The 19,410-nt window shown below is 36.6% G+C and overlaps 1 protein-coding gene across 1 annotated transcript in view; it reads right to left on the bottom strand.

Moving 5' to 3' along the window:
* LOC309843691 (uncharacterized protein) overlaps positions 1-19,410 on the bottom strand; it is a 560,969-nt gene that overhangs the window by 20,621 nt on the left and 520,938 nt on the right. The window contains exons 10-11 of the mRNA XM_082689341.1: positions 7,400-7,445; positions 40-93 (exon numbers count right to left, since the gene is read on the bottom strand). The gene's annotated coding sequence lies outside the window, so the exon portion shown is untranslated. The remainder of the gene's footprint in view (positions 1-39; positions 94-7,399; positions 7,446-19,410) is intronic.

Here is a 19,410-nt window from a genome sequence, read left to right on the forward strand (position 1 = left end):
TAAAAACAAGATTTGTTAAATTATCATTCTGTAACTCACCATTGGGATATAATCTGGGAATCAAGAAGCCACGATCACTGTAGGTAATCCATGCTGCACAACAAAAATAAACATTCCATGATGCAATCTTAAGACATGTTAAAATAATCACTGAAACTGGAAAACAATCTTGAAAATACTAAGAAATTAAACAAAACAAAACATGCTTGCCAGGAGAAAAAGAAGGAAGAGGAGGAAGGAGAGGAGGGGGAGGGAGAGGAGGAAAGGGAGCAGAGGAGGAAGAGGAGGACTCCGGCTTCTATGGTGAAATAGAAAGAATTTGAGTCTCTCCTGACTTGAGTGAATAGAAAGCTGGATAAAGGGGTGCATGGGTGGCTCAGTGGGTTAAAGCCTCTGCCTTCATGATCAGAGGTCATGATCCCAGGGTCCTGGAATCGAGTCCCGAATTGGGCTCTCTGCTCAGTGGAAAGCCTGCCTCCCCACCTCTCTCTGCCTACCTCTCTGCCTACTTGTGATCTCTGTCTGTTAAATACATAAATAAAATCTAAAAAAAAAAAAAGAAAAAAGAAAAAGAAAGCTGGATAACGTATACTAAAGTACATTAAATTACTATTTAAATGAAAAACAAAAACTTCATTGAAATGAAGGTGGTCAAAAGGTACAAACTTCTATTTATAACATAAATAAGCATTAAGGATGCAATGTACAACATGATGACTATAGTTGAAACTCCTATGGTATGTATGACAGTTGTCAAGAGAGTAAACCCTAAGAGTTCCCAATACAGGGAAAGAAATTTTCTTTTCTTTCTTTCTTTCTTTTTTTTTTTTATATCTATATGATGTGATGAATATTAGCTAAGCTTATTGTGGTAATCATTTGACAATATATGTAACTCAAATCATTATGCTGTATACCTTAAAGTTACATAGTGCCATATGTCAATTATATCTCAGTAAACCTGGAGGAGGGACACAAATAAGGGGACATCAAATAAAAATACACTAAAAATACAATTAAAGATTTTTAAAGTACTATTTCTGTACATGGGACAACAGCCAACTCAAGACTGTGATCCTTGAGAACACAGAAACAAATAAGGTGAGATTTGTCATTGCCCTAGATTTCTATCCAGACTTATATTCTGGGACATAGAGCATAAAAGATGGTTCTAAGCAGATTATGGCTCTCAAATCAAGTAGACAAGAAAGAAATTGGAAATCGTAAATTCTAAGAAGGATGGAAATAGTGAATTGAAGTTTCAAAGAAGATGAAACTATGCAGGAAAAGAAATCTTAATAAATCTTAATAAAGCTCCCTGGAGACTTAGCTAGATAATATGATGTTTACATATAGGATGAAACACCATAAGAGTAGGTAAAAATTGACTGGGAGAGTTGGGGATCCTTTGAGTGTAGTCCAGCCAACGTGGAGAATTTTTGTGGATCACTCTTGAAATTCAGATATCAAAAGCCCACATCTCAATAGTGAAGATAAATTATACCCAAAATAAAAGGCTGCTCCACTTATATCCTAAGAAAAATAAGCAGAAATTTCAAAAAAGTGCAAGATAAATGGCAAGGAACTAAACTGATTTCTAAAACAGAGACCAGCGCTCTTTAAAGAGGGACAACTGCTGACCACAACCACTTAAAATGTGTGCATCCAGCATCTAATCAAAAATTACTGGACATGTAAAAACTAGGCAAATGACACACATGACCAGGAGAAAAGTTAGTCAATAGAAACAGAACCAGAAATGATATTAAAATAGCTCTCTTCCATAGAGAGGAAGGCAATAATGAAAATACTGAAATGCATTTCATTGACATTAAGGAGTCTAAAACCTGCACAACTGAAGTCTTAGAAAGTGGTGGTAACAAAGCAAATATTTAAAGCTGTAATGAACAATTTTCCAAATTTAAGAAAAACGTAACTGTATAAGATGCACAACAAACCCTAAGCAGGAAAAATACAAAGGAAAATACACCGAGACAAAGTGAGAATTTATATATCAACAGTATTAGGGGTGTAAAAGGAGACATAATTTCAAATTCTACTGACATTAAAAGGACAATAAGTGAATACAATGGTGTTAAGCCAAGGCATTTAAAAAATAGATAAAATGAACAAATTCCTTTAAAGGAGCAAATTATGCAAATGACTCAAAAAGAGAGAAAATATGAATAGACATACATCCAATAAGGAAATTGCAATTATAATTTAAAATGACCTCACAAAGAAATCTCCAGATTCATATGGCTTTACTGGTGAATTCTATAATAGACTTAAGAAAAAATAATGCCATCTTATGCAAACTTTTTGAGAAAATTATAGGAAAGTAGAACATTCCTTAATTCATTTTAAGAGAGAGCACTACCTTGATTCAAAATATTATATGAAAAGTACAAATATTCCTTATGAGCTCAAACACAAAAATCTTAAACAAATAATAGAAAATTTAATCTAGTAAATCTTTAAAGGGAGAATATGTTATAACCAAGTAGGGCTTTTTCAGCAATGCAAAGTTAATTTAACTTTTTCATATCAATTATTATAATTCATTAAATTAACAGCATAAAGGAGAAGAAAGATTATATCATTTCACTAGAATCAGAAAAAACATTTTACAAATTTCAATACCTGTTTATAATCTCAGAACACTAGTAATAGAAGGGAACATTCTCAACCTAATAAAGGGTATCTATATAAACCTATAGCTGACATCGTACTGAGGAATGAAAAACTGCTTTTTCCCTAACATTAGAAACAGTGAAAGGATCTCCACACTCACCATTCTTAACCAATATTTTAGTGAACTTCAGTAAAGCACAACAAAGAATTGAAGACACACAGTGTGAAAGTATGAAGTAAAACTGTCTGAATTAGCAAACAACATGATGATGGATGTAAATGTTCCTAAGAAACCTACAAAAAATCTCCTAGAATTAACAAGTGAATATAACAAGATTGCACAAGATCAATATAGAAATCAATTGTATTTTTATGTGCTAGCAATGAACAAAAGAAAATTAATTTTCTTAAGTATTTACTATTGGACCTAAAACCATGAAATACTTAGCATTAAACAAACTGCAAGACCTACACTGAAAACTATAAAACATTGGTGAGAAATTAAAGAAGAGCATTATGGAGAGGGATAGATACCATGTTCATGGATTAGGGTACTCAATATTAAAAGCTATCAGTTCTTCCTAAATTGTCTATAGATTCCATACAGTCTTATTAATAATCCCAGCAAGACTTATTTTTGAGAAAAGTTGACAACCTAATTTGAAAAGTTAGAGGGAAACACGAAGGATCTAAAATATCCAAACAACTTCATAAAAAACTTCATAATAAAACAACTTCATTCCAAAATTGGAATACTAGATTTCTAACAAATCTACTGTAATTAAGACAATGGTATTTGTGAAAAATACACATATAGATTAATGAAACATAGTTAATGGTTTAAAAGAAGACTATGCAAATATGGTTATTTGAATTTAGACATAATAATTTAGATGCAATAATTCGACAAGGTAAGGAAACAAATGTGTTGGAAAAATGTGCTGGAAAAATAGGAAGTATCTACAAACAAATAATTCCAATCCTTACCTCAAAATATGTACAAAAATTAACTCATAATAGATCCAAGGTGTAAAAATGAAAACTAAAGTCCTAAAACTTCTGTGATAAAAATATAATATTTTTATTTTGACATGAAAATATTTTCATAAATAATTCAAACCATAGCAATCATGACAGAAAAAAATGATAAAATGGACTTCATTGAATATGAAACTGTTCTTCAGTTGTTTTTAAAAATGAAAATGCAAGCCACAAACTGAGAAAAGGCATTTGTAATACATATACGTGATATATGAGTTGTGTGCAGAATATAGGAAGAACTCTTACAACTCAGTAATTAAAACAACCCAAATTAAGAAATGGGTTGCCAGAGGGGAGGTGGGCAAGGGATGGGTGAAATAGATGAAGAAGATTAAGAACTAAAAGCTTCCAGGTATAAAATAAATCATGGAGATGAATAATACAGCGTGAAGAATATAGTCAATAATGTCGTAATAACATTGTTGTTAACTACACTTATGGTGTGCACTGAGTAATGTACAGAGTTGTTGAATTAATATGTTAAATATCTGAAACTAATATAACATTGTATGTCAATGATACTTCGATAATAAAGAATTTAGAAATAAAAAGTTAGCATTTCATTTAAACATAGTTCACAAAAGAAGATCTACAAATAGCCTCTCAGTATATAAAAAGATGCTTAACATACCTGATATATACTAGGGAAATGCATATTAAAACCATAATGAATAACTTTATATTTCCTAGAATTAAGCTGACTGACACTTCCAAGTGTTTGTAGAAATAAGGAACAACTGGGACTCTGGTACAGTCTTGTACATTGTTAGGAGTGTAAAATCACTTTGGAAAGCATTTGGAGCAGTTTCTTATTCATATTAAACATACCCTTTCTATATTACCCTGCAATTTCATTTAAGACGAATGAAACATGCACACAAACACTAATACTTTGAATGTTCATAGAAACTCTTGTGGTTTTTTTCCCTAATTAATAGTCCAGATCTGGCATTGAGTTAAATATCTATCTACAGTCAAATGGTATATTCATATAATGGAATACTGCTCATGGTGGTAGGTAGCTTCTAATTCCCAGTAATCCCAGCTACCAAATGTACTCACAGCTTTGTGTGATCTCCTTCTCTCTCCTTGAGAAATTTCTTTCTGACAAATAAAGTATCTCATTATTCAGGGAATGTCACTTCTGTGACTGTATTACTAGAGACTGTAGCATCTTACTAGCAGACTCCCTTCTTTGTTGGTTTTGATGAAGCAAATTGCCATCGTGGGTTGGGGGACACACAAGGCAATGAAAGGAAAGTGCCTCTGGCTAAAGCTATCCAGGACCTGAGACCATCAGTCTAACAACCCCAAAGGAAATGAACTTTGCCAACAATCTCCTTAAGTGAGGCTGAAAGTGGTCTCTTCCCAAATTGTCTTTCAGATGAGACCTCAGTGCTGGCCTACACTGCTTGTAGGCTTATAAGCAACCCTGAATCAGTGGGTTATTCACATAGGCCATGCCCAGATTGTTGACCTACAGAAACAATAAGACAGTAAATGTGTTGTTTCAGACACTGAATTGTTGACTTGCTATCTCGCAATAATAACTCATATATTTGCCAATAAAAAAGGAACAATCTAATGATCTGTATAATATATTCCTTTTCTATTGGTACATAACAAATTACTGCAAACTTGGCAGCTTCAAATAAGGCCCATCTATTATTAACTCCTGCTTCTGTACACCATAAGTTTGTGCATGGCATAGCTGGGATTTCTGCTCAGCTCTCAATAGACTGAATTCAAAGTGTTGAACACTGCTGTGGTCTTAGGAGGCTCAGTCTCTGTTAAGTCCACGTGGTTATTGGCAGAATTCAATTCTTTACAATTGTAACACTGAGGGAGCAGCTTTCTTGTTGGCTGTCAACACAGGGTTGTTCTCAACTCCTAGAGGCTGCCTGGTGCTCTCTGCCTCAAGGCTTTCTTGATAACATGGGCATTTTCTCTTTAAAAGCCAACAGTAGAGTTTCTCTCATGCTTCAAATATCTCTAACTTTTTCTAAAGGCTCATCTGCTTAGGTCAGGTTCAACAGGAAAGTCTTCTCACTTAAAGTAAATGTATTAGAGACTATTACATCTGAAAAAATTCTTTCCTAATAGCACCTGAATTAGTCTTAGCTTGAATAACTGAGAGAAGGTATGTATATCCCAAGAGGTAAGAATCTTGGGGGTCATCTTAGAATCCTGTCTACCACATCAGTAGTATGGATCAATTCCAGACACACTATGCTGAGTGAAATAAAGGTAGAGTTAGCGAGGATACATACATAATTCCACTTATTCTAATCTCTATGAAAGGTAATGGTGATCTATGTAATAAAAAGAAGATCAATAGTTGCCTAGATTGAGAGCTAGGGGAGTAGCTGGAAGAAGGTACAAGGGATTTTTCTGTGATGAAGGGTTTGTTATGTACCTTCATATTGATCCTGGTTACACAGGTCTATAAAGCTTTTGGAACTCAATAAATTATACACTTAAAATGTGCACACTGTAGTCTATATAAAGTTTTCCCCAATAAAACTAATTAAAAATAAACAATCAGCCTTCCATGTGATCTTTTTCTCACTGTCACCTTCCAAATGTTATGTGAGGTCATCTGGTCAGTCAAACATAATCTCATTCAGAACCAAGTTGCAAAGGAGACTGGCAAATGCAATTTTAGTTTTAGGTTCCATTCTCTACGGTAAAGGATCAGATACTAGAAAGTACATGGTACAGATGTAGAACTAAGCCAGGTCCCTCAGTTCGAGGTATAAATATTTCTCCTCATTCCTTTGGTATATACAAGGGGCCAGAATTAATGAATCAAGCACACACACACACACATACATGTGCATGAGTATAAACACACATATATATACTTCCTATGGATAAGCACTTTGCTCAAAGACAATGAACTGTAATATGTGAAGAGAAACACAATGTATGTAATGATAGCTGTTCATAACAGATAGTTCTACGTGTGAGTATATGGAGCACTTTTCATCCTCTCTTTATTGTCTCAAAGCCAAGAAATAATAGGTCTGGTTTCTAGTCTGAAAATTCACCAACCAAAAAGACTACTTCCATGGATACAGGCTACCACAGACTTCATCAATTCTTGTTTTAAAACTGTGTTTCATTGTTGATACTTAGGAATGGAACCTGTGTTAGGATCATATGATTCTTAATGGAGGAAAAAAATGGAGTTATACCCAGATCCTACAGGAACCATTAAAATAAAGTATTTTCCCCTTTTATTTTTGGATCAGCTATATTTATAGGGCAAGGCTTTCTTCAATAATCTCTATTTGAATAATAAGGGTGGAGTAGGCAGGGCATGAATCAATTATTCTCAAGGCCAAATAAAATCCTCTGGGATTAAAGGAAGGGTGTTTTCTCTTTCAGTCACAAACATGTGTATTTACTTATCAAAAATAAAATATACAAATTAATGAAACATTTTCAGAACATCTGGAAAGTATTTTCCAATGATGAGCTGCAGAAGCACACCACCTAAGAACCACTGACACAATAATTTATATAAATAGGACAAAAGAGCAAGATTTAAGCACATCTCCATGTACATTGATTGTGCTTCTGCACTATGTATCACACCCAGAGAGAAATAAAACTTAATTAAAGCAATGTTATGTGAGGGGTGTTGCTTATTTGATTTTTGTCCAACCTAGGCATCCATATTAAATTTACCTATTGATGTCCACTGAAATTACATGCTTACCTCAAGAAAACTTTTGTGGGTTCTTTAACCTTAGGATCAGAAGAAACTAAAAAAGAAAGACACAAAATGATCAGACACAACATGTCATTCACAGCAATTCCCTTGCACCCAGGGCTGAAATGAAGTTGTTTCAGTAGGATATTTCGGTCACCTGTGAGTCTCATCAGACTTCACAAGTCATGTCCTACACTCTTCCCCAGGAAGGCAAATGTATCAGAACTGTGTGTGGTTTAAAGAAAACCTAACAGTGAGTTAAATAAATAGGGGTTTGTTTGTCTCATGCAACAAGCCCATGGATAGGAAGAGTAGGATTAGTATTGTGGCTCAAGGTCATCAAGGATCCAAATTTCTTTAGTACTCTTATTAAAACCATTCCCAAAATGTGGTTTCAATCCTCATGATTGCAAGATGATTGTTCCTCCAGGCATCCATCTGGAAAGATGGGAATGTTATCATTGGCCAAAATTGGGTCACATGACTCACTTCTATCTGCACTGGAAGCTGTCAGCAAGATTGTTAGCTGGACATATTTCCACTTAACTGGCATGGCTGTTAAGCAAGAAAAGTGAAGTGGATATTGAGTAAGCATCTAGTTGTGTCTGTTACAACTAGTGACTGTCAGGCAAGATTCTCTATCTTGATACAACCTTGTCCAATCTAACCTCCAAATTACACACACACACACACACACACACACACACACACGTCACTTTGTTTTGCTCAGTTACATTCAATTTCTATGAATGTCCTCATTAGATTCATTTCCTTAAAGGATTAAGTATATTTTTTGAGGAATAGGAAAAATCTAAGTGTTATTTGCCCAGGTTTCTATGTCTCTATATCAAGTACTAAGAAGTTCTGAGGTTCAAATGATTGCTTAATCAGAATCAAAATAAAAATAGAGAGTCCTAACCTTGCAGCATTTTCCCAGAGTTAATCAAAGATTATACTAATTTCAATAGAATGTGTTTGAATCAATAAACATGTATTATGCATCAGTGGTGTGCCAGGCCCTGTGCCAAAGTGACCAAGAAGAAAAGACTAACTGTCCTCCATCAGGGGATTTATTGTCTGATACAAAAGATAGGCATGTGAGCACAAAAGTATGATAGAGGAAGATAGCATAAATTAGAGGATAGCACCATACAAGAATGTTTATTGGGGAAAGTTGGGGGTTGCAGAAAAGAAGTCTCCAAAGACAACACATTCAAGCTGGGTGAATTGACAACCCAGTTTTCATGTTTGCTGTTTTTCAGTTTAATGCATTTTTCACAATGTAAAAATGGAAATCAAAAAATGGCAATGGAAACAGTCAACAAAACCAAAAGACAACTGACAGAATGGGGGAAGATACTCACAAATGACATATCAGATAAAGGGCTAGATTCCAAAAATCTATAAGAACTTATCAAAATCAACACACAAAGAACAAATAGTCCAAACAAGAAATGGGCAGAAGACATGAACAGACGTTTCGGCAAAGAAGACATCCAAATGGCCAAGAAACACGGAGAAAGTGCTCAAAATCACTTGGCATCAGGGAAATACAAATCAAAACCACAATGAGATACTACCTCACACCAGTCAGAATGGCTAAAATTAACAAGTCAGGAAATGACAGATGTTGGCGAGGATGCAGAGAAAGGGGAACTCTCCTTCACTGTTGGTGGGAATGCAAGCTGGTGCAACCACTCTGGAAAACAGCATGGAGGCTCTTCAAAAAGTTGAAAATAGAGCTACCCTATAACCCAGCAACTGCACTACTGGGTATTTACCCTAAAGATACAAATGTAGTGATCCGAAGGGCATGTGCACCTGAATGTTTATAGCAGCAATGTCCACAATAGACAAACTATAGAAAGAACCTAGATGTCCATCAACAGATGAGTGGATAAAGAAGATGTGGTATATATATATATATATATATATATATATATATATATATATACACACATACATACAATGGAATTATGCAGCCATCAAAAGAAACAAAATCTTGCCATTCACAATGATATGGATGGAACTAGAGGGTATTACGCTAAGTGGAATAAGACAATCTGAGAAAGACAATTATCATATGATCTCTCTGATATGAGGAATTTGAGAGGCAGTGTGGGGGCTCATCAGGGATATGGAGGGAAAAAATGAAATAAAATGGGATCAGGAGGGAGACAAACCATAAGACACTCTTAATCTCATGAAAAAAACTGAGGGTCCTGGGAGGTGGGGTGTACGGTTAGGTTGGCTGGGTTATGGACATTGGGGATGGCATGTGATATGGTGAGTGCTGTGAAATGTGTAAGCCTGATGATTCACAGACATGTATCCCTGGGGCAAATAATATATGTTAATTTTAAAAAGTGGCAATGAGAAATGTATTTTCAATAATATTTAAAAATCTATCTTGAAATAAATATACAACCCAAACTGTTGGTCTCAAGTTTAATAAAATGTTTGCACTACTGCTTTGGATCTCCCAAAATGCATTAGGTCATTTCACGATTTTAAGTTTCATAAACATCTCACAATGTGGTTGTACCTCCTGAAAAACAAAGACCAAACTAACTAATCATCCAAGAAATTGTCCACAAAATATGCTAAACATTTTCATGATTAGCTTGAGAAATACTTAAATTCTGATTTTTCTGTACCAAATATTTGACAATAAGAGAGATTAGATATTTTTGATTGGCTCTACCATACAAAAATGGTCTCAACTCTGTGTTACCACCCTGTGGTTGAATGTCTTGATAATCAAGTTACACATTCTTAATTTATACATTTCAGATTGGGGTGGGGAGGATAATTTCATGGCAGTCCTAAATGATTATGAATTAGGGCACGTTTCCCCTTTTCCCAAAGACTCCCTATTTTCATAGTACCTTTCCATTCAAGACACATTCTCCAAACCCAATCCTGTCTGTTTGGAAACACAGTTAAAATTTGTAAAAATGTATCAAAGAGTTTCAGAATATTCTATTCCTTTAATTCTCACAACATTCCTGAAAGTTCCAATGAGCCATTTTACATGGGTTTTGTGAATTTAAGAGACTTGCCTATAATAATATAGCTACTAAGTGACCAAGCCAACCCTGATTTCTTCATTCCCAACTTAGCACTCTTTCTAATACTTCCTATGACTCCAACATCATATGTTGGGGGATGGCATGCTACCCAGTTACAGTCAATTTTTAATTACTGGCATGGGTATTTTCTCTGCTACTCCACCTAAAAACTGAGCCTTTTCACAAGGTATCCTTTTAAGTTCCTTGCAGCTCAAATAATCCCTCACTGTGTAAATCTATACTTAACAAATTTCCTTCATCCAGGCTCCTCAAAATGTTCTAATGTCTTGAGTGTAATGTTTATTTTAGTAAGCCAGTAATTTTTATTGAGCATCTATTTATGTCCCAAGTGCTCTATTAAGAACAAGAAGACACAATGAACTTTAGTTTCTGTCTTCTAGGAAATTAGTTTATTTCACTAAGGTAATATAAGTATCATGATGGCAAGAACACCAGTTCCTATTGTATTTTTAATGCCTAGACCAGGGCTTGGCACTTAATAAATTTTTAATAAATATATACAGTCAGACGTGTAATATTTAAGTGAATTATCAATTCTAGAAACTATAGGATGGATGTAATTAGAAAAGCAGAAATGTAGCCAATAGGAAACAACTTACAAAATGGAAAAACAGTACCGTTCTAAGCCCAGACACCCAAAGAGTACGCCAACAGGGATCAGGGACATTCCTGGGATAACTAATAATTCCCGGCAGGCTTTTGTAGCCAAAGTAGAGAGAAGCCAAACTTCTTTTGGACTTGTTTATATCAGGACTCTTATCATAACATAAACTTTGAGCTATTTACAAATTTTCAAACATTTTCCACAATGTTCACACAATGTGGGCTTATAGCCGTGAAAGTAACAGCGTATCAGCCCAATCTATTCATAAACATTAAGGTAACATCTTCTAAACCAGAAGGGCTAGAAGAGAATGAAGCTCTCAAAAAAGGAAGAAAGACTTACATAGTCAAATGAAAACAAGGCAGATTAGTAATAACAGAACAATTATTTTCGCTAAAATTGGTACCAATTTCTGGGCTTAGGAAAGTTGAAAACTTTACTATATCTCATTTTATACGGATGAAAGTTATATTAGGTTTAAGTACATACTGCAAGTTTTATAAGAACTACTCATTTTGTTTTCATTTCCCAGTACAGATTTAATCATTCCCAACCAATTCTCTATCTCCAGTGTTAGTTTCTATGTGCTTTTAGAGATGAATACTTAGATAAATCTTACCTGACTACTACAAGTGGGAATCCTTTGCAGAATGTTGCTTCAACTATAGCATTAGCTAAAATTCACTAAACACATTCTTTATGAAAGGAAGAGAAAGAAGCTGAAACACAGAGGGCTTCTCAGGGTCTCATAATAAGTAAATGGTGGATCAGAATCTGAGCTCAGGAAGTCTGGGAGCTGATGATACTCTAAACTCCTAAATAGGGCTTATATCAATGTCTACTTAGGATTCAAGAATAGTCAAAGTTCACTCTACGCAAATGTATTTTGCCTTCTTGGTGGATTTTGCAGGACATGAGTTTAACTTGGGAATGATGTATTCTTGCCATGCAGTGTGGATTATTTTGGACTGGACAATGTCATCAGTTTTTGTACGCTTAAGAAATATGATTTTAATGCTAAGCTGAAATCAGCAAGAAGGTAGATCTAAGAGGAGGAGAAAAGTGTATATGATAATTTCAAAATTCCACTCTGAAGGAGCTATGATGGTGGGAGACTAATAAAAATCTAATTTGTTTGATTTTTCTAGTCTTCCAAGAACCACCCAGAGAAGTGAGAACCAAACTCCTCATACAAAGTGGGCATGAAATTGTTAAACTACAAAAAGTTGATTAGGAAAGCTTCACCCTTGGAATGAATGAGTTCCCCACAGAAGAGAAAGTGCCAATGAGACACAAGTTTAAAAAGGCATGAAAAGGGCACCTGGGTGGCTCAGTTGGCTAAGCAACTGCCTTTGGCTCAGGTCATGATCCTGGAGTCCTGGAGATGTTCTCCAAGCCTGATCCTCCTTAACAATGGTGTGCACCCTTTATTGTGCAAGAGAATCCCCTGGCTAAAACAGATTTCTGGGCCCTATCCCCAGAATTTTGGATTCAGTGGGTCTGAGGTTGGGCCTAGGAATTTTTATTACTCAAAATTTCCCAGGTGCTGATGGTACTCATGGCCCAGGAACCACTCTTTGAGAGACACTGCTCTGAGGCTCTGTAGTAAGTGTTCTCAATATATATGCAACCACCAGAAGAAGTATTCCATAAAATGCCTGCATTGTAAGATTATGCCTTTACAACCAGGATCAGAGTATATGCAGGAGTAAAGGGCTAGAATGAGTAAATCCTGAGCAATAGAAGAAAAAGAGAAAAAAAAATTACCAAAACATGTATCAGCTCCAGGAATAGCAAGCAATCTATCTGTTGAGGGCTGTTCAACTATGGTAATAAAAGGACACCAGCCAGACTAGAGGCACACTGGTGACCACTCTTAGCTAACGTTGTCATCTGTAAACTGGTTAGATGGAATACCATCTCTATATTGGTTTTATTACTGGTAAACCTGTATATTAGTTATAATTGGATAAAGGTCTGGATCTTATCCTATATGAAATGTTGAGTCCTAGAGAGTTTTAAACTGGAACATGACCTATTAGATCTGAATTTTATAAAATGAAAATATATATCAATAAGGAATCTTCCAACTGAGAATGAAACTCAATTCAGGCTAACTTTAACAAAATAGGAAGCATATTGTCTCATATACCAGAAGTAAATTGGAAAATTTATCCATGGCTGTATCTACATGCACAAACAATATTCTCAAGATTTTTGCCAACTTCTCCAGTTGTTCCCAAGACTTAGGATTTGTCAGACTTCAGAGTAATGTCCAACTGTGACCCAACGTCTGTGGCCTCAGGTAACTGGAAGTTTGGGTTGGCCAGAGCCCCAGAGCCAGTCCTGTTGGAACATGAGCAATTCTCTTCCAGTTTACCCCAGTTTTCCATAGAAATGGTAGTTATTTTTGTATGCCTTGATGTTAAAGTGTTCGGAAAATATTGCTCTAGAAAGTAAAGTAACAGGATAGAAAATAGGTCCCGCATATTTTCTAATTATTCCTACAATGATCTCAGTGAAAAGAACCTCTTGGTGTCAAGGTCAAAAGATGGCTTAAATAACCAACATCCTTAACTGCTCCTGGAGGTGGCTTCTACACTCTTAGAAGGTGGAGGAGAAGGGAGAAAGTGGATGGAGAAGCCTCAGATAGGACATTGGGGCTCTCTCACTGCTGTCCCTTCTTCCTTCCTCCAACCTGAGTGATTTTTTTTTTTTAAGATTTTTATTTATTTATTTATTTATCTGGCAGTCAGAGATCACAAGTAGGCAGAGAAGCCGACAGGAGAGAGAGAGGAGGAAGCAGGCTCCCTGTGGAGCAGAGAGCCCAATGTGGGGCTTGATCCCAGGACCCCGGGATCATGACCTGAGCCAGAGGCAGAGGCTTTAACCCACTGAGTCACCCAGGCACCACAACGTGAGTGATTTTGAATATACTTCTTTCTATTTTGTATATAAGCTTTGCTTGAGGTCGGGGTTCAGTGGCTAAAAAAAGCTCATAAAACACCACCTTCAAAACAGGCTCCTCCATTGTTATTCTGCCAACCTTCACTATAGAACTCAGAAATATTCTTTTTTTTTTTAATTATTTTTTTATTTTTTATAAACATATATTTTTATCCCCAGGGGTACAGGTCTGTGAATCACCAGGTTTACACACTTCACAGCACTCACCAAAGCACATACCTTCCCCAATGTCCATAATACCACCCCCTTCTCCCAACCCCCCTCCCCCCAGCAACCCTCAGTTTGTTTTGTGAGATTAAGAGTTACTTATGGTAATATGGAATGCAAGCTGGTGCAGCCACTCTGGAAAACAGCATAGAGGTTCCTCAAAATGTTGGAAATAAGTCAAAGAGAACTCAGAAATATTCTTCAAAAATCTCAGCTAAGGAATATATGAACCCTCTATTTTACAGACCCCTATTAGGAATAGAGCAGAGACTCTGGGAATGAATTTTTGATGTAGTTACAGTGCAATAGCTTAGTTCATTTTAAGGATATGAATTTAACTAAAGCTCAGAAATCAGCTTGTCGTCTTCCCTGGGCTCAGGAAGAGAGGAGCACGCATACGCACTGGTTTGGGACAATTCTGGCAACAGTCCAGTGAGAAAATATTGCATGCCAGGTTCACACTCAGTTATCTACAGTTTGGAAAAAAAAAAAAAATTTTCCCCTGAATAAAAAAAAGGTGAGAAAAAAAAAAAAAACCAAACCCTCATGAAAAGATAACCAATACAGCCTTTAGGAGATCTTTTAGCTTTCAAGCGCCTCATTGCAGAATCACACAAAGATGATTTTAAAAGCCAAGTTTTAGAGTGAGATGTACAGTTCTGGGTCTTCAACAAATTCTGACAAGATTTCACACACTGTCAGAAAGGTTCTTTTCTCTTGCCTGGCTTCCCTGCGGTGGGAGAGGGGACAGAGCCAATGCCCCAACCTCCTTGCACTCAGGGAGCCACTTTGACCCAATTCCAGAAGCCCAAGGGCTGTCCTTAATTAGCATTGTAATTTATATTGCACAATTATGCAAATTGGGTACATAAACAAAATTATCCTTTCAGTTTGGCTTTGCTACTGGAGAAATGCAAAGCCAGTTAAAGATAAGAATAAAGAAAACAGAATACATTTGCTTTAATGCAGTGCACCATTTCTTAATTTATCCATTCTTTTGTTTTCCACTTTCACCTTGTACTTGGGGTTTTAAATTTTTTTCTTTACTCCTGTTTTGGTTTTTTTTTTTCTTGCTTTTATGCTGTTTTTTCTTCTTTTACTTGGCTTCTTTCCTTGAGGAATTTTCCATCCCATTAATTCTGCTGCAGCAATTCATAACTCTTCAGGCCATTTGTTTTTTGATATGACTACTATCTTGACTCTCTGTATAGTTTCCCTTTTCTTTTTGCTCTCAGATTCTCTCTTTTCTCCTGGCATCCCTTTCTATTTTACTCCATTTTCCCATTAGTCTCACTTGCTTTTATAGCTGTGGGATACTCCTTGCCTGAGATCTAGCAAACACCCTCAGGGTGCAATAATTTTTCCTAGGAAAATGGAAAATAAGCATGGCAAATAACAACTTGGAAGATAGGGAATTTAAGATACAAATCCCAGTGAAATCTAACTGGAAGCCAGTGCCTAGAGGCAATAGACAATATTCAAGTAGATACTAGCCACCAGATAATCAGTCAATAAATCAGTGTTACAAAGATAACTTTCCAACATTGGATGATATTCTAACTGAGCTAGTCCTTTCAAAAAGCCTTCACATTCCATGGAAGAACAGAAAATTTAAAATATTTAAAATTAGTAGAAACTATAACCTTCTAGATAAAGCTGGTTTTGCAAGAATAGTGGCTGCTGGTCCTTGACAAGGTATGGGACTAACAGTTAAGGGTATTTATAACAGAAGTGCTTGAACAGAACTAGGAAGAGAACAGAATTGTTCCTTGCTTTATCTGCCTAGAACCTTGGCATCCATAAGGAAATATCACTCTTGCTTCTCCTTTTTCTCCTTCTCCTCCTCCTCCTGCCCTCTGGCTATAGGAACAGCAGCCACATTAAAATATAACCCAAGGAGGGATTGGGAGGGAGACAAACCATAAGTGTCCCTTAATCTCACAAAACAAACTCAGGGTTGCTGGGGGGAGGGGGGTGGGGAGAAGGGGGCTGGGGTCATGGACATTGGGGCGGGTATGCGCTATGGGGAGTGCTGTGAAGTATGTAAACCTGGCGATTCACAGACCTGTACCCCTGGGGATAAAAATATATTATGTTTCTAAAAAAATAAAAATAAAAATAAAAATAAATAAATAAAATATATAACCCAAGGGATACCCGACCTAACTTGGGCAAATCGGAACACCCTCCTTCTGGCTATAATTGTTCCACTTTGAGTAACACTCAAATGCCTTCCATGCAGGTTGTTAGTCCTTCTCTCTCTCTCTCTCTCTCACCCCTAACTCATCTGCTACTCTTCTCCAATCCACTTACTAAGTTCCAGCCATCCTGCCTGACTTCGTGTTCTTGGCTTACCATTTTCGTACCATTCAGCTTCTCCTGCAGTGGTCTTCCTTCATTTTTTGATGGCTGGTTTCTTCTTGTCATTTGACTCTCTGCTCAAATGTCATCTCCAAGAAATATCCTCTTATATCTCTATCTAATGGTGACTTCTATCCCATTGATTGCTATATATATTGCTTTGTTTTAATTTAGCATCATTAGAAATTGGCTTATGTATTTATTTTTTATATGTCCTTGCCTCTCAGATATTTATATTTTAATTTGTTTATTACCTTGCTCTCCCCACTAGAATGTAAGATCTTGACTGTCTGGTTCACCCCTTTATTGCCAGTATTCAGGATAGTGTCATACACATGGAGAATTCCCAAAATAATTTTGATTTAAGTGAGTGAATGAATGATTGTTATAGAATGGGCAATGACCTAAACCTGATCAAAGTTTTCCATCCCCTCAAACTGTGGGCTTCATGTTCCAAAGTAAGTCAAGTTCATCTTTTTGGGCATTGAGTATGTGACAGAAAGCTCATAGTAACTGTTTTTCCACCATGTGAACTGATGAGTAAGCCAGTGATGGCCAGCGAGGACAGCAGAGGAGGAGGGAATAAATAGAGGGTGTGATGTGGGGTGATGTGGTAAGAGTAGAGGTGGATGTAGAGGTGGTAAGAGTAGAGGTGGATGGAAACCAAGGTTTGGACAGGGTTAGATGCCTGGTTTCTGATGATTCTGAGGCCCAGCTACATTCTTGCCTTTGGTTCCTATTAATCCCCTCGGAGACTTTTCTATGATTTCTGCTTTTCTTAAACTGTGAATTGGATTTAAATCCTTTCCAGCCAATAAAAGTAACACATAACAACATTATAACATTATAACATTATAATGTTAAACATTATAACATTGTGCTTAGAAACTTCCAATGCAAATTAGCATTTGATTCAAGATTCCCCTATTGTCTGTATCACAGAGAACCAATTTCTTTTCTTTTTTTTTTTTAAATTTTTTATTTTTTATAAACATATATTTTTATCCCCAGGGGTACAGGTCTGTGAATCACCAGGTTTACACACTTCACAGCACTCACCAAAGCACATACCCTCCCCCTTCTCCCAAACCCCCTCCCCCCAGCAACCCTCAGTTTGTTTTGTGAGATTAAGAGTCACTTATGGTTTGTCTCCCTCCCAATCCCATCTTGTTTCATTGATTCTTCTCCTACCCACTTAAGCCCCCATGTTACATCACCACTTCCTCATATCAGGGAGATCATATGATAGTTGTCTTTCTCTGCTAGACATATTTCACTAAGCATGATACGCTCTAGTTCCATCCATGTTGGACCCAGCAATTGCACTATTGGGTATTTACCCTAAAAATACAAACGTAGAGAACCAATTTCTTAATCTCTCTGAATTTCAGTTCTCTTATCTAAAAATCAAGGGTAATAATAAAACCTAACTGATGGAAAGATTTAATGTGATTATATATGCACATTTAAAAATTTTTAATTATTTATTTGTCAGAGAGAGAGGGAAGGAGGGAGCACAAGCAGGGGAAGCAGCAGGCAGAGGGAGAAGCAGGTTTCCCGCTTCTTCTGGGATTCAATCCCAAGACCCTGGGATCATGATCTGAGCCTAAGGAAGACGATCAACCGACTGAGCCACCCAGGAGTCCCCACATGCACATTTCTTATATGCAACTTCTGACATGTATTACATCCTAATTAAGGAAAGAACTGCAGCCTGGCTCAAGGGTGAAAGTCTACCTTGAACTGATTTTTCAAATCTACCCTCACTGGTGTATCTTGCTTTTTGTGGCACATACTGCATTCCCATTTATTTTAGAACATGTTCTAAATTCTTTTTATGATTGGGTATATTTAGAGTATGACTTCTCTCCTTTTGCCTATGAACATTTATGCTCATCTCACCTTTGCTATATCAGTTTCTGTGAAATATCCTAGGTGATACATATCCTAGGCATTTGTGAATGAAAAACATAATTGATGCTAAGAAATGAGGGAAATGACATAGATTGATCCTCTTCGAGCATAAGTTGGCAAGTATGAAGTATCCCAGTCTATGAAGAGAAGAGTACATGCATAGGATGAGATCATGGAGCACAGACAGTGTTGGAAGTTTGCTCCTCCTACTATTCTTGGTCATGGAACTCTTTGCCTATTATAAGACGTGGGTTGTTAGAGTAAGAATGAAATCTGGAAGGACTTGGACTAAATCAACTTTTGTGGATGAGGCTTGAGATACCGCTTTGCTGGTCCTATGGTAGAGGCCCATATCCTAATGTCCAGTCTACAGGGATCCTGAGAGTCAGCTCTGCCCTCACCACTCCAATAAACCAGAATGAGGCACAACAATTAGGGGAGGCAGGGGGTGGGGTTTATGAGAAAGAGGCATCCCCAAAAGTATTAAATCCTAAAACCCAGGGAGTAAGTAATGTAACGATAAACAAATGTAGCAGAAAGTAAAATGTGGGTCTCTAGTAAGTTAACGTGTATTTTTTTTTTAAATTGCAGCATATCTGCCAAAAGCAAAAATAAATAAATAAATAAATAAATAAAGCATTTTATAAAATTTTTATGAAATGAAATGAAAAGTATATGTAAAACGTTTAAAAACCTACACATGGGTGATCCTGGGTAGGTCAGTCGGTTGAGCGTCCTACACTTCATTTCAGCTCAGATCATGATCTTGGGGTCCTGGGATCAAGCCCTATATCAGGCTCCACACTCGGTGGGGAGTCTGCTTGGGTTCTCTCTCTCCCTCTCCCTCTGTTCCTCCCTCTGCTTATTTCTCT

This window comes from Mustela nivalis (genome assembly GCF_964662115.1).
Source record: "Mustela nivalis genome assembly, chromosome: 1".
In the NCBI taxonomy this organism is placed as follows: domain Eukaryota; kingdom Metazoa; phylum Chordata; class Mammalia; order Carnivora; family Mustelidae; genus Mustela; species Mustela nivalis.